Source organism: Thunnus maccoyii, chromosome 19 (assembly GCF_910596095.1).
Source record: "Thunnus maccoyii chromosome 19, fThuMac1.1, whole genome shotgun sequence".
Classification (NCBI taxonomy): domain Eukaryota; kingdom Metazoa; phylum Chordata; class Actinopteri; order Scombriformes; family Scombridae; genus Thunnus; species Thunnus maccoyii.
The window spans coordinates 23,690,704-23,703,166 of NC_056551.1; the positions used below are offsets into that span (position 1 = coordinate 23,690,704).

The 12,463-nt window shown below is 41.6% G+C and overlaps 1 protein-coding gene across 2 annotated transcripts in view; it reads left to right on the top strand.

The window, feature by feature from the left end:
- Positions 1-12,463, top strand: part of LOC121885642 (LHFPL tetraspan subfamily member 2a protein) — a 45,726-nt gene that overhangs the window by 17,196 nt on the left and 16,067 nt on the right. The window contains exon 2 of one of the 2 annotated variants that reach the window (XM_042395306.1): positions 1,440-1,520. The gene's annotated coding sequence lies outside the window, so the exon portion shown is untranslated. Of the gene's footprint in view, positions 1-1,439; positions 1,521-10,853; positions 11,875-12,463 lie in introns of those variants that run through there. The other variant, XM_042395307.1, reaches the window with a different exon arrangement.

Consider the following 12,463-nt stretch of genomic DNA (forward strand, 5'->3'; position numbering starts at 1 on the left):
TTGAATGTCTGTGGTCCTGTCGAGTTTTCATCGGTTAGCTTCAAAGGAATGATTGGTTTCTTGCCACATGGGATATATTGATGCTGTGATGGTTTAGTATTAGTATTGGTTACTCTTTTATTACAGGGTTTATAGTGGAAGCAGGCCGCCTTGCCTTCACTAACGTCAAAAGAAATTCTTATACTTTTATGAAATAAAACATGAAAGCAGCAATAATTTTTTTGATTCAGCATAACAAGCTGAAAACACAACACTGACTTGTTATTCCCTCATGAAGTTGATTTTGCAAACTTGTTGGCTAGTAGTCGTCTATTGACTCATCCAGCACACGGAGCGACATCAGCATTTATTTTGATTTGTGTTTCCACAGTCCGTGTAGTCTCCACCAACTCCTGAGGGAAATATCTGGCTCTTTAGCTGCTAAACGCTACGCTACGTTCACCAGCTAATCGCTAATCTTACATGTCTGCTGTTTTGTGCTGGTTGGTTCATGTTCAATGAGTTTAGTGGAGCTTTTTTGCTGAACACAGATGCCTGCTGCAACTGGAGAACAACGAGATTGAACAAATATAGTAAAGTCCGCAAAAGCAGGTCGCAAAACCAAAACGATTAGCTAAAAGATGCTAACTGCTCTCTGTAGAGCCGAGTGGAAATGGAGAGTCAGGTGACAATAATCAACTCTGTGGGTTTGTAATTACAAGACACTCCTTTCACAGTCAGTTTAGTTTAACATAGAAATATTAACTAGTGCAGCTTTAACCTTTTAGCAGAAAAGGGCAGAGAGGCTACGAGAAATGCCACAAATGTAATGATTGAGGCAACTGTTATTGATTATCTAGACCTTTTGAGTTTTTACAAGTAGAGGAAAACAACTCAATTAGTCACAATCAGTTGGGGATGTGTTGGGGGGGAAAAACCACACAAGCAGAGGATCACCAGCTGGACATGTGTTGTACATAAAGCATCTAGTGGAGGTTTCAGGTTTAACCAGCTTTATTCATATTTTAATATCAGTAGGTCTGTGTTGATTGTAGAGGTCAGGATGTGGGAAACTGGTAATTTAACACCTTTCACACAGAGCTTATGACTAAACCCACTTAGTGACTTGGTTGGCTTATATAATGCATGTACAATGTGTTTTTTTGTGTGCTAAACATTATGCAATGTTGCCACAGGGACCAACGTCACGTCAAATGAGGGATGCAGACATCAGCGTGTCTCTCTTTTGGTTTTTTATGAACATGTGAAACAGTTTAAAAGTTTCTCCAGGTGCAGTTGCTCCTCCGTCTCAGGTTTAAATGGAAAATACCAATGAGCAAAGAGAGAAAGATGCGCATTTTTGTCGTGAAGCCAACAGCGGCTGAACCGTTGCTCTCTGGAGGTGGTATGGTTTTGTGATTTGGACTCACATCATCTCATTGTTTCTGCTGTTTCTACAGGTAGCGGAGAGAGAGAGAGGACTCTTACATCATTTGGATTTAACTGCAGAGTTTCGTCCACCACGAGGTTCCACACAAGAGGTTGGTGTTGTCATGTCCGTATGAGGGTGCAGGTCTACGTGACAGTCACATGTTTTTGTCCTTATATGTCCTCTATATCCTTTTGTCCTCTCACATGTGAAACCAGTATAGAGGGTATCCTCAGGAGATGTGAAGACTAACAAAACAAACATAAACAGGGTTTCCTGCTTTTCTTGTTATGATATTATTGGGGTTCCTGGCAACACGTCTGTTACTGGTGGAAACACAAGCTGTTCCCATTGCTCCTATTGTTCCAGGCAGGTGTTATTTAACATAATCAGTGCACATCTTAAACCTGCACTACATCTGAGATTTAGTTTTGCACGTTCAGAAAGTAGGCGACAGATTCAAAAACAGAAAGTAAGAATTGAGAATAGTCTCTAGTGTGTGTCAAGTTTCCAAAACAGCTACAGCCTACATTTCCCATAATGCAACTCGGTGTCATCTTTCTTGAGACTTTGCCAGCCTGTTAAATGCCCTCTTCTTTCAGACTACAAGTACAGTTTATTATGCGGTGAGTTATGTTATATATTTGGAAGTTGAGAAGGGATTTCTGGCACAACTTCACCAATTTCCAAGGTGCAAAAAAGTTTAACACACTTCACTTGTAATATATATATATATACATATATATATATATATAAACTTTATTTTGAGCCCACAATAAAGTTGTTCTTTACACTACTTATTTTCTATTATTATATTTCTCAGACCTTCAGACTCACAGATGCCATTATACAGCTGCTTTCACAGGCTTAATTGACTGTTATGTGTAAAATTGTCCAAGTGTCCCTTTAAAAAAAAAAAAAAATGTTTCCCAAATGACAGGTTACATATGTCTACAATTGTGAACAGTCATTGAAATAACACATTTTCCTTCTCGGATTTATGTATTTGATCATTTTAGAGGCCTGTGGAGGAAAAGTTAAACAGTAATTCACAAGGGGGAAAGAAAAGCAACTATTACAGTGAAACCAATTTTTTTTGTTGCAGAAATGTACTTTTTCCGCTTTACCACACCATGAATCATCTTGGGACGTCTTTGCATTTATCATGCAACTGGACTGCTGTATCAGAGCGAGACTCTTGAGAGAGAGAGAGAGAGAGTTCACCCAAAGATAAAGCAGCATCTTCCACGTGCTGTATTTTCGTTGTCTGCCACGCTGACTCTGAGAAAATCTGTCTGGTATATTTATCTGGATGAAGTAGGAAGTTGGGGGTGTTTTGGGGGAGTGCCGGTAGTGGGAAGGGGGGGCATGTTTTTCCAATATGAAGGAAAACAATGGAATGAGAGATATTGAGCAGGGACCACCTGTGAAGGTCATTTCAAAGTGGAAAGCCCCCGCAAAGATAATAAACAGTATAATCGTTTGTCACTTTGCTCCTAAAATAAAATGGGGAGACTTCATGTCAGCTGCCTGTTTCCTGTTATCTCATACTTGTTATTGCCTGAACCTCCTTTGTCTTTATGCTCCATATTAGATACATCACTGTAGGAATATGCAGCAACAGATGTCTGAATTACATCTTTAAACCTCACTTATTTCTATCAGGAAGTTAGTTCAAAGTGTCATATTTGTTTTAGTCTCTATCTATATATTCTCAGCTTCATCCAAGGATGTCTCTGCTGATTTATTCTAGAAATATGAGACATGACTGTTAAATACACTGCCATGTCAGCTCTAATACAAACAGATTTTTCCCTATTGTGTCTGCAGGATACTGCGGCGGTGTCCATATCCGCTTTGTTTTGGTATAATCTGACACGGGACAGGTTTTTTTGTGAGACTCTTCAACACTCATCTCTTTGTCCGCGAGAGAAAGTGCTTACACGTCTCTCTTTACTCCCCCGAAACCAGTGTGACAATACCAACACGCTCCATTTCTCAGCTTCCCACCTCTTCTCTCTGTCCTCGGCCTCCTCCTTTTCTCTCAGTTTCTGCCCTCATTTGTCTCCATCGCTCGTCCCCTCGCCTCCTCCGCACGCCGTTTAACGTGTTTTGCCAAGAGCCCGAGAGCGGGGATGATATCACTTGATACTTCTATTATCCGAAACTTGAGAGAGTCCGGTGCCAACTCATGGCTATCCCCGCTCCCCGCCCTCCACTTGTTCCTCACGGTGCTTACTTTTGATTTCGAGCAGAGTATCAGGTTAAGCTTGGAGTGCCCACAACAGCTACGGCTCTGCCCCCAGGGGCGTTTGGATAAAGCAGCCCAGCGAGGTCTCAGCTTGCAGGGGAGTTTGTGTTGTTTTGTGCTATAGTGGGAAACTCGGTTGGGAGCAGCAGGTCAGAGCCACGGGGAAGTTAGGATTAAACTGCACTCATCCCAAGCACAAAACACAGTGAGAACAATACTCTTAGCCCTCCAGAGATCTGCCAAACACCGTCCACCCGAGCTCAGCAGAGTGACTGATTTCCTGAGTCGGACCTGGAAAACAGAAGCATGGGGATTTGAAGTGGAAGGGCTTTTCTCCTGCAACCCCCTGCGTTTATGGATCCCGGGGCTATTTGCAGGGCTAAGGTGGGGCTGGAAATGGTTAAGCATAATGGAGACAGTGTTAGGCCTGAGGGCCCCCAACTCTGCAGCTCTAACAGTGGGAAACGGAGAAGTGCCGGGGCTCCTCGGGCTCCCCAGTCCATCAGCAGTCAGAGGAAATAGGTGTGAAGAATGTAGCCTCTAATTTCTTAAAGCGATATTTCACCTTGTTGAATATTTTCCTTTTTTTTTTTTTAGCACACTTAAATTGATTAAGTGCATGAAAATACTCCAGGCCAAAGTGTATGCCCACATTCAGTCATTTGGTATAGTAATTTGGTATGGAAATGTACTATATTATGTATTATATATTAATATTAGTAATAATATAGTTTGCCACCTGCCCTAAAAATAAGTTAAAATTGAGCATTACAAGACTAAGACCTCTGAATAACTATTGCTATTGCACATTTAATGTACTTAAATGCATATTTCACCAATCTATCAACATATATGACTGTCCCACATTACTAAAACCAGCTGTCCCACATTTCAAACCACATTTTCTAAAGTGGGACAATGAACAATTGACTCAAATAAAAAAAATATGAAACATATTTTCACCATATTGTAGCATATTTCAAGGCATGAATATATATCATAAACACATCTGATAACAATTGGCAACATTGCTTCATTTATAACAAATCTACACTCTTAACATTACTCACAATCCTTTTGTCACTGACCTTTTGACTGATCTTTACAGCAAGTTGGAAGATTGCCCTGCCTCAGTCTATGGCATCACATGTGTGGAGTCATGTGATTTCAATTACATGACACTCCAGGTTTAATTTGACAGCGGTCCTAATTGTTAGCATTTGTTAGAAAAAAAGAGATAGATTCATGTGAGCTTCGGTGACCCACATTTGGCAGCGTCCCACATTACTCTTCACTTACTCACTCTAAATAGCTCCGGATTTCTCTTTGTAAAGTCATGCAGTGACCAGTTTTTCTGCTTTGGTTTCCATACAACAAACAGTAGTAGCGATTGTTGCTCTGTTGTTATCGCTCTGTGAGAACCCTGTGGCACAATAATGGATGTTATCTCCTTTTTTGTTGCCATTCCTCAGACCCTTTAATCCTCAGCTCAAACAGCACGAGCTGATATTTAACCGCTCAGAGATGCCATACAGACGCAAGCAAGGAGGGGAAAAAAAAAAAAATGCATTTGTGGAGAACAGCACAGAGCAATCTTTTCACAAGATGGCTATCCAGTGAAACCCTCCCTGTTTGTGGCGGTTGGCCACCCACTTTGAAGCCAGACTGTGATATGTCAGATGGTCTTTGTTTTCCATCACCCTCTTAACCTTCATGGTGTGGGCTCGCCATGCGAGGGGTGTTATGGTCAATATGAGAAGATGAGGGATTGTTGACCTCCGCCTTTCTACCCAGACGCACAGCTGAAAAATTATCCCGTCCCTCCTCCTGGAGTGACTCCTGCTCCACCTCACCACCCAAACCAGACTGACACACAGGCAGTCAGATCGTATAAACAGATGTTTCCAGGGGGAAAACAGTTGACCACTTACACCGAGATCAAATAGAGGTGTGCATGTTTCGTGTGCCCGGCTCCACGTGTTCATGTGTGCACCGCTACGCTGTGTTTTTATTATGTTCTATGTATGTATTTGGAGTAAAAAAGACTCCTGGGATACATGAAATTGTTTTCTTTTCCCCCCACACACTACTCATTTCTCCACAATTCCTCCAACTTGTCTTTCAGTCGTAGGTGTTATTAGTCTGTGGCCGACATGTTAGCTCCACACCTCTCGCAGGTGTACTCCCTGTTGACTGCGAGCTGAGATGTGTTTAACATGCAGGTCTCTCCACAGTTCCCATTATTCCTCTTTCCCCTCTTTCACTCTTTCCCACGCTCCCGTCTTGCTTCCCCTGGAGCTCAGTGTTAGGATTTCCTCACCTTCAACACATCCGTGTGTTTACGCTCCAGCAGTACTCCCCAAAGTTCATAAATTAGCAAATATGCCTCAGAGATAACGCTCCCACACTAAGATATGGGGAACTACAGCCACAACTGACAAGAGCATAATGAATAAAAATGATGTGGCGTGACCTCGATGGAGGAAATTTATCTGTCTCTTGACCTCAGCTGTCGTATTAAACAGATGGATCAATGTCAAATATATGAATAAGATGTTAAAGTTGTCAGTGAAGCTATTCTGTAGAAGAAAAGATGTTATGTAGCTCAACAAACAAATGTACTTTCAGAGAATTGTTTTAATGCCTCCAACGTTGCTGTTGAAGTCACAAAATGGCCATACCTCAATACTTGATACTCGTTCTTGTGCAGCTGTTTGAGAACTTTTACTTCTTTCATTAAATAAGAAAGTGTTTTTTTTAGAAAAACATGCTCATATTTCTCAAAGTAAGGTATAGAAACAAGTATTGCTTTGGTCATTTTCTGCACTGAAACTCAAAGTTTCAAACAACATCCAGCCCAACATAGACTGTGTGGTAGGAAATATATGGTGCCCAGTAGATGCAGGTCTTTCCCCCTCTGTGTGTGCATGTTAAACATCTGCCTCCATGTGACTGTTGACGGGCCTTTTGCAGTCGTGGCCTTGACGTGGCCAGATGGTCGTAGCTGCTCCCTCTGTGGGATTCAAACTGTGACTTCTCTGATTGCAAAGAGAAGTGAATGTATAGCAGTGAAGACTTTCCAACACCCATCTACCCTCCGTATCTGCTTTTAAACATGGATTTTTTTGGGAGGTGAGGTGATAAAATTGGAAGGGTAAACCGTCTACATCCATATGCTACCATCAGCTATCAGATATTCTGCATGTCTAGACATTTGTTTTGCACTTTCGAGTGTTTTCCTAGTATTCTGCATCTTAATTTCACCGCACAGCCAGCTGTCATTATTATTTTCCTCAACTGGAAACTCCATAAGCTCTCTTCAGAGGCAAATATTCCATCTGTCCATCCATCTCTTTCCATATGTCTCTCCTCTGCTCCGCTATCTCTTTCCACGGGGGCCTTTTAAAACCGAGCCCCGCGTAGCCTCTTCCAGGGTGGCTGGACTCGGAGTGACGTAACACGTGCAGGCGCAGCTCCGATTGAAAACACGTGGAGATAAAAAACCTCATTGAGATATCTGAAGCATGTCCGGGAATCATGTGTCGACACGAGCCAAAATAAAACATTTGGTTTCTGTAGTATGAAATCAGTTCCTTCCTGACTCCTTGACTGATTCATCCAACCGGGGCTTCGGAGCACCTGAATATTTAGGTCGCAGGTGTATAGACACACTGTTGTAGTCATGTTCGCAACTTTGTTTAACATTAGCAAGATAAGTGGTGAGTTCTTTACAGATACTGTCTGTATGCACCTTTGCTGAAAACAGCTGTCTGCTTCGGCTGGAAATGACGATGAGAGAGTGAACCATAAAAGAAGAAGTTGCAGGGTGTAAAAACCAAAACGATGAGCTGTTTGTCAGTCCTAAATATCTAGTGAAGCTCTGAATATAGCGCAATTACCTGTAGGCCCATGTGTTGTGTTTACTGCCACACAAATAAATCTCTTGTTCACGTATGACGGCATCTCTCTCTATTTAGAGGCTTAACGTCGCAGCCATGAGTCAGGCTAAATTAGCTTAGAACCAAGAGGTTATTTAACCACAGTTCAGAGACGCAGTTCTTGTAAAAGTAACACTGCAAAAAGCCCTTAAAATGGATCCATAATGAAGGTAAAAATGTCTGTTTTTAAAACTCTTGGCTATGACTCTCCTGCTCAAAATCAGATCCTGCTCAGTGTGAAATTTGAAATTGAGAACAGATCGTGATGTTGCAATAGAGTATAGTTTAGTCTATTCTCCTTTCAGAAATTCCTTTTTGTGTGTCCGTGGCAATTGTCAGACAAACAAAACTACAGCAAAGTAACTGGCTGAGCCTTCACTAATCTGCTTTTATACTGAGCATATATGTTTTTTCTTTCCATTCTTGTATGTTTTAGCATTTAAAGCATTTTAAGATCAACAGTTTCTGCTCGTTTCATCCTGTAGATGGTTCATTTAACCTGTTTTTACTTCTACTGGCACATATTTTCTATTTGACATAATAACTTGTAATGTTTTATTCTATCTGAGACGAGTAATAAATACAAGTTCACTACTTTGAAACATTTTTTACTGTTGCTGAGCAGTATGTCATAATTGAATCAAGGATAATTGAAACCAAAGTAAGAAAATGTCAAGATTTTTATGTTTAGGCTGCTCCAGAAAATATCGTCATCCACATCTTGGCTGTATGAAGCTGTTATCACACTGTTTTCACTCTGCTTTGCTCCAGACTCAGCTTTTTTCTTTAGATCTACATGATACTATTGACCAGACTCTGACAAGGAAAGATGAATGACCAGCAGTCCACAGCCAGACTCTTCCCAGTGCTCTCTGTATGAATGATGCTTGGCATGTGTCTGGTGCGTACATGTGTGCGGATGTGCTGCTGCGATCGGGACTGCTGAGGATCGTTCTCTGCTGTCTCTTCTGATCCTCTGGTCTTTTGATGTGAGGGTCTGCGCTGTGTCGGAGTTCCTCGGGCTGCCAAGAGAAATCGCCTGGAGCATCTTCAACTCCGGCTTCAGCAGCACCGCTGGCTTTCCATTAGCCTGTAAGACGATCTGTAGTCAGTCCCTGTCTGATCTGTATCGGCATCTCCAAATCACAAACATGATATGTGAGAACTAGGTCCACTCACAGTCAGGTTGGCTCCTGACAGGGATGAGAATATAAACAGAAAGTGTATTTTACTGAAGTATTTTAGAAGCAACTGACCGTCCTTCAAACCGCAATTAGCGAGAGTTTGGAGAGTGGTGTCTTTTTATCACATTTCCAAAACCAGAAACACAAGAGCAGAAGTGCAAGGAATGGATGAAACTGTGTGTTTAGCTGCTCTAAAGTAAGCTGCAATCATTAGCATGCAGCTAACGAGCTCAGTATCTACAGTAATAACCATATGTTACTGCAAAAGTAAGGACCCTATTATTTAGTATTTTAGTTATTAACTAACTAAGATAGTACACTAGTTTGTTGGGTGAGAGGTTTCATTAAAAACAGACTTGTTCACAAGTACAATACTTTTTGGAAGCTGGTCCTGGATGCTATAAGGCCGGACATATACTTGCTTTTACGTGTTTGTGTGTGCATGATGGCTGCCTCACGTATCCTGCGTCCATTTGGAGCTTTCGTAGTGCACATCCTCAGAAATTAATGCCATGTGTCTGCAATATGCAATATGCAATATGAACGGTAGGGGCAGTGTAGAGGCAGTATGGGGGTGTGACAGGGTCATGGGTCAGAAGACACATCAGCAGCAACAACAATGGCAGAAAGTTTTGAAGACAAGTTAATAGACCAAGTCTGCAATTACCCGCATCTGTACAAAGTGCCATTGCCACTGCATGGTGCCAAATATGCTTCCCACAATAGCTGGCACTGGTGCTTGTTCTGCTGTGCTCTCAGAATTAACAATATAGTAACCTCCTTGAGTGTCGCCATGTTTATTGTTTACATGATGCAAATCTGGAAGGTCTATTAATATCCTTAGTTCTCTGCTGTGCCCTCTAGTAGACTCCTCCAGTAATACACAAAGTACATACACAAGTATGTGAACAACTCTGTTCACGATGCAGCTGGTTGTCTACGCAAACACGTTTTTAAAAAGCAAGTATATCTCTAGCCTTAGAGTTTAGCATAATCCAATGAACGGCTCTGTCCTGTTCATTGGATTTGGGGAAATTCACAATCTACTTCACTGAGCTAGTGATAGCCAAACACAAAACAAGTCAGCATCCTTAAAGTTTTGTCTTGTAACATTAAAAATTAAAATATGTTTGAAAATACGAACAAGTATGTGAGCTGTGCAGTCAAACAGCATTATATTTGAACAAAATATGAGTGAGGATGCTATTTTTTCCCCAGACATTTAGCTTTAGCTTTAGCGCCAGTCTGTTAGCACAATATTAAGTGGATGTTTAAGCCTTTTACAGGGTTCATATCTTAAAAAGGAATGAGCTGGAACCATTAAAAAGTCAGCCAGAGACAGCACATTTTCAACCAACTCATGGAGCTAACTTTAGCTTAAGTAGTTAGCCAGCAAGAGCTGATAAAATCTGCTAGCTAGGACTAACTAGCTCTACACAGCACTACAATAGGAATTCTTCATTTTGTACATGTCTTCTGGATCAGCTAGTGAGGATGCTATTTTATAGCTTTAGCGCCAATCTTTTAGCATGTATGTAGCCATTAAGTGGATAGAAGCACTTTATATGTGGATTTTGAAAAGTGCTCTATCAATAAAGGTTCTTCTTCTTATTATTATCATCATTAGTAAGACATGTTTTACAAGATTATTCCTTTAAATCAAGTTAAATGGAAACATTAAATAGTCAGCATGAGACAGCACATTTTCAACCAACTCATGGAATGAACCTTGGCTTAATTAGTGAGCTGACAACAGGAGCTGATAAAATCTGCTAGCGACATTGCCGCTGACAAAAGCCAGAAATCAACCCCTAAACAGCTAACAAAACAGCTAGGAATGAGAAGTCTGCTTTTGTACACCTCAGTCTAAAAATCAAGGACCCATGTCTTAAAAAAATTGAGTTTTGAAGTTGTAAATCTGCAATCTTTATCACTGTAAATTACATATGTGAGAACTGAAAGCTCGACAAGAGTAGCAACATGAACAAAGAGAGGCAGGGTTTAGCAAATGGTCAACAGTTGTTTTGCTAGACATTTTCAGGAGAATGTGTGGCTTTAAAATGGCCCATTAACCTCTTTCCATCCAATTCACAACACCAGGGTGAGGATGAGTCACCAGGGTTTATTGGAAACAAGTCAAAGGAGAAAAGGAGAAGGTTTTATTAGGTTTGGAGATACAAGCAGCTGCGTTGAATGGAACTTTTTTTTTTTTTTCTCAAATGACCTAACTTCCATTCAGACTGATAAGAAAGGCCTCTTCCTCGGGCTTTCCACGCTGCGTTCACGCTGCCTGGCCTATCAGCTTCTCTTCCTGTTTGAGTCAGCCCCCTTTTTCCGTCTTCATATGGAACTCATTTGTTTCTCTGCTGTGTGAGTGAACACAAAAGTCTGACAAACACTGTAGCTGACTGCAGTGTTGGCTTGAATGCATGCATGCATGCAGTGCTGCTGTAAGCAATCCTGGGACACATTGCTCCCATCAGCCAGAAAGGCATTACTCAGACGGTGAACCATCTGCTGTATCAGTCAGTTAACTGCAACTATCTAATCTGGCAGTTAGATGTTTGTTGTTCATTGAATGAAGGATGTAACAGGATCTGTGTGCTTTGTGGCTGATGTATTGGTGATCAGGGGCAGCAAGCAGATAAGTTTTGTGTGCGAGTTCTCTTTGCGCTGAGTGAAAATGCAATTCTCATTTAGGCTGATAATAAGATGTTGGCCTTGGCTGATTGAAAGGGTGCAGAGAGCAATGAAAACAGAGCGAAGAGGTGAGAGAAACTGAGACAGAGAGAGAGAGAGAAAGAGAGAGAGAAAGAGGAGAGACCCTCTGCAGCTCCAGCTCTTGTTATTTTAACCCAGATTCAGCACTGAAATATGGCCACCATGTGGACCCTCTCAAGAAGTGTGGCTCCAATGTCGGCCCAGCCAATCAGAGGAGACGTAGCAGCCCGGGAGGAGGGACATGGGGAAGGGTTTTCAGGAGCCGGAGTCTGAGAGAGGCATTAAAAGTGTGTGAGCGGAGGAGGAGAGTCAGGGCACTGAAGCCACATCTCCAGGAGAGCTGCTGGACTATCCACAGACCGATGGAGACAGGTTGGACCATCTTTTTCTTACTCGCTCTGCACTTGTTTTCCATTTAAGCCACTGAGGTGACTCATTGGGAGAACAATCCGGTCATTTACTCATATGAACTTGCAGCTGGGTTCCTCTCTTTCTTCAGCAGAAGAGACGGTTGATGTGACGGGATATAAATATTATGTTTTTGGTCTGAATCACAAGATCGCCGTAGCGACACAGAGCTACAGGATGCTGAGCAGATGTGCACAAGTGTTAGGAAAGACTGGCTCTATTGCTTGTGGAAAAGCTGACTATAGTCCTTTGTTATTGACTGCTATTGTTACCATTAGAGTTCTCCTTGAATAACGACAAGGCCAAGACTTATTTCGTTCCCGCCTACACAGGAGATACAAAATAATACAAATCAGATGGCTTCCCGGAATAAGAAAATATACTAGTTTGTGATTTTTGTTGTAAGCGATTGATTTACATGGTTGTTGTCACTGACTTGGTGGATTTCTCTCCATGTGTTTCATCTTAAATAGAGCTCATATTTGACAGGAAAGTCTAACCGGACTAGTATTTTCAGGTCCTGCGTGACTAATCATCTCCTGCATTCCCTTTC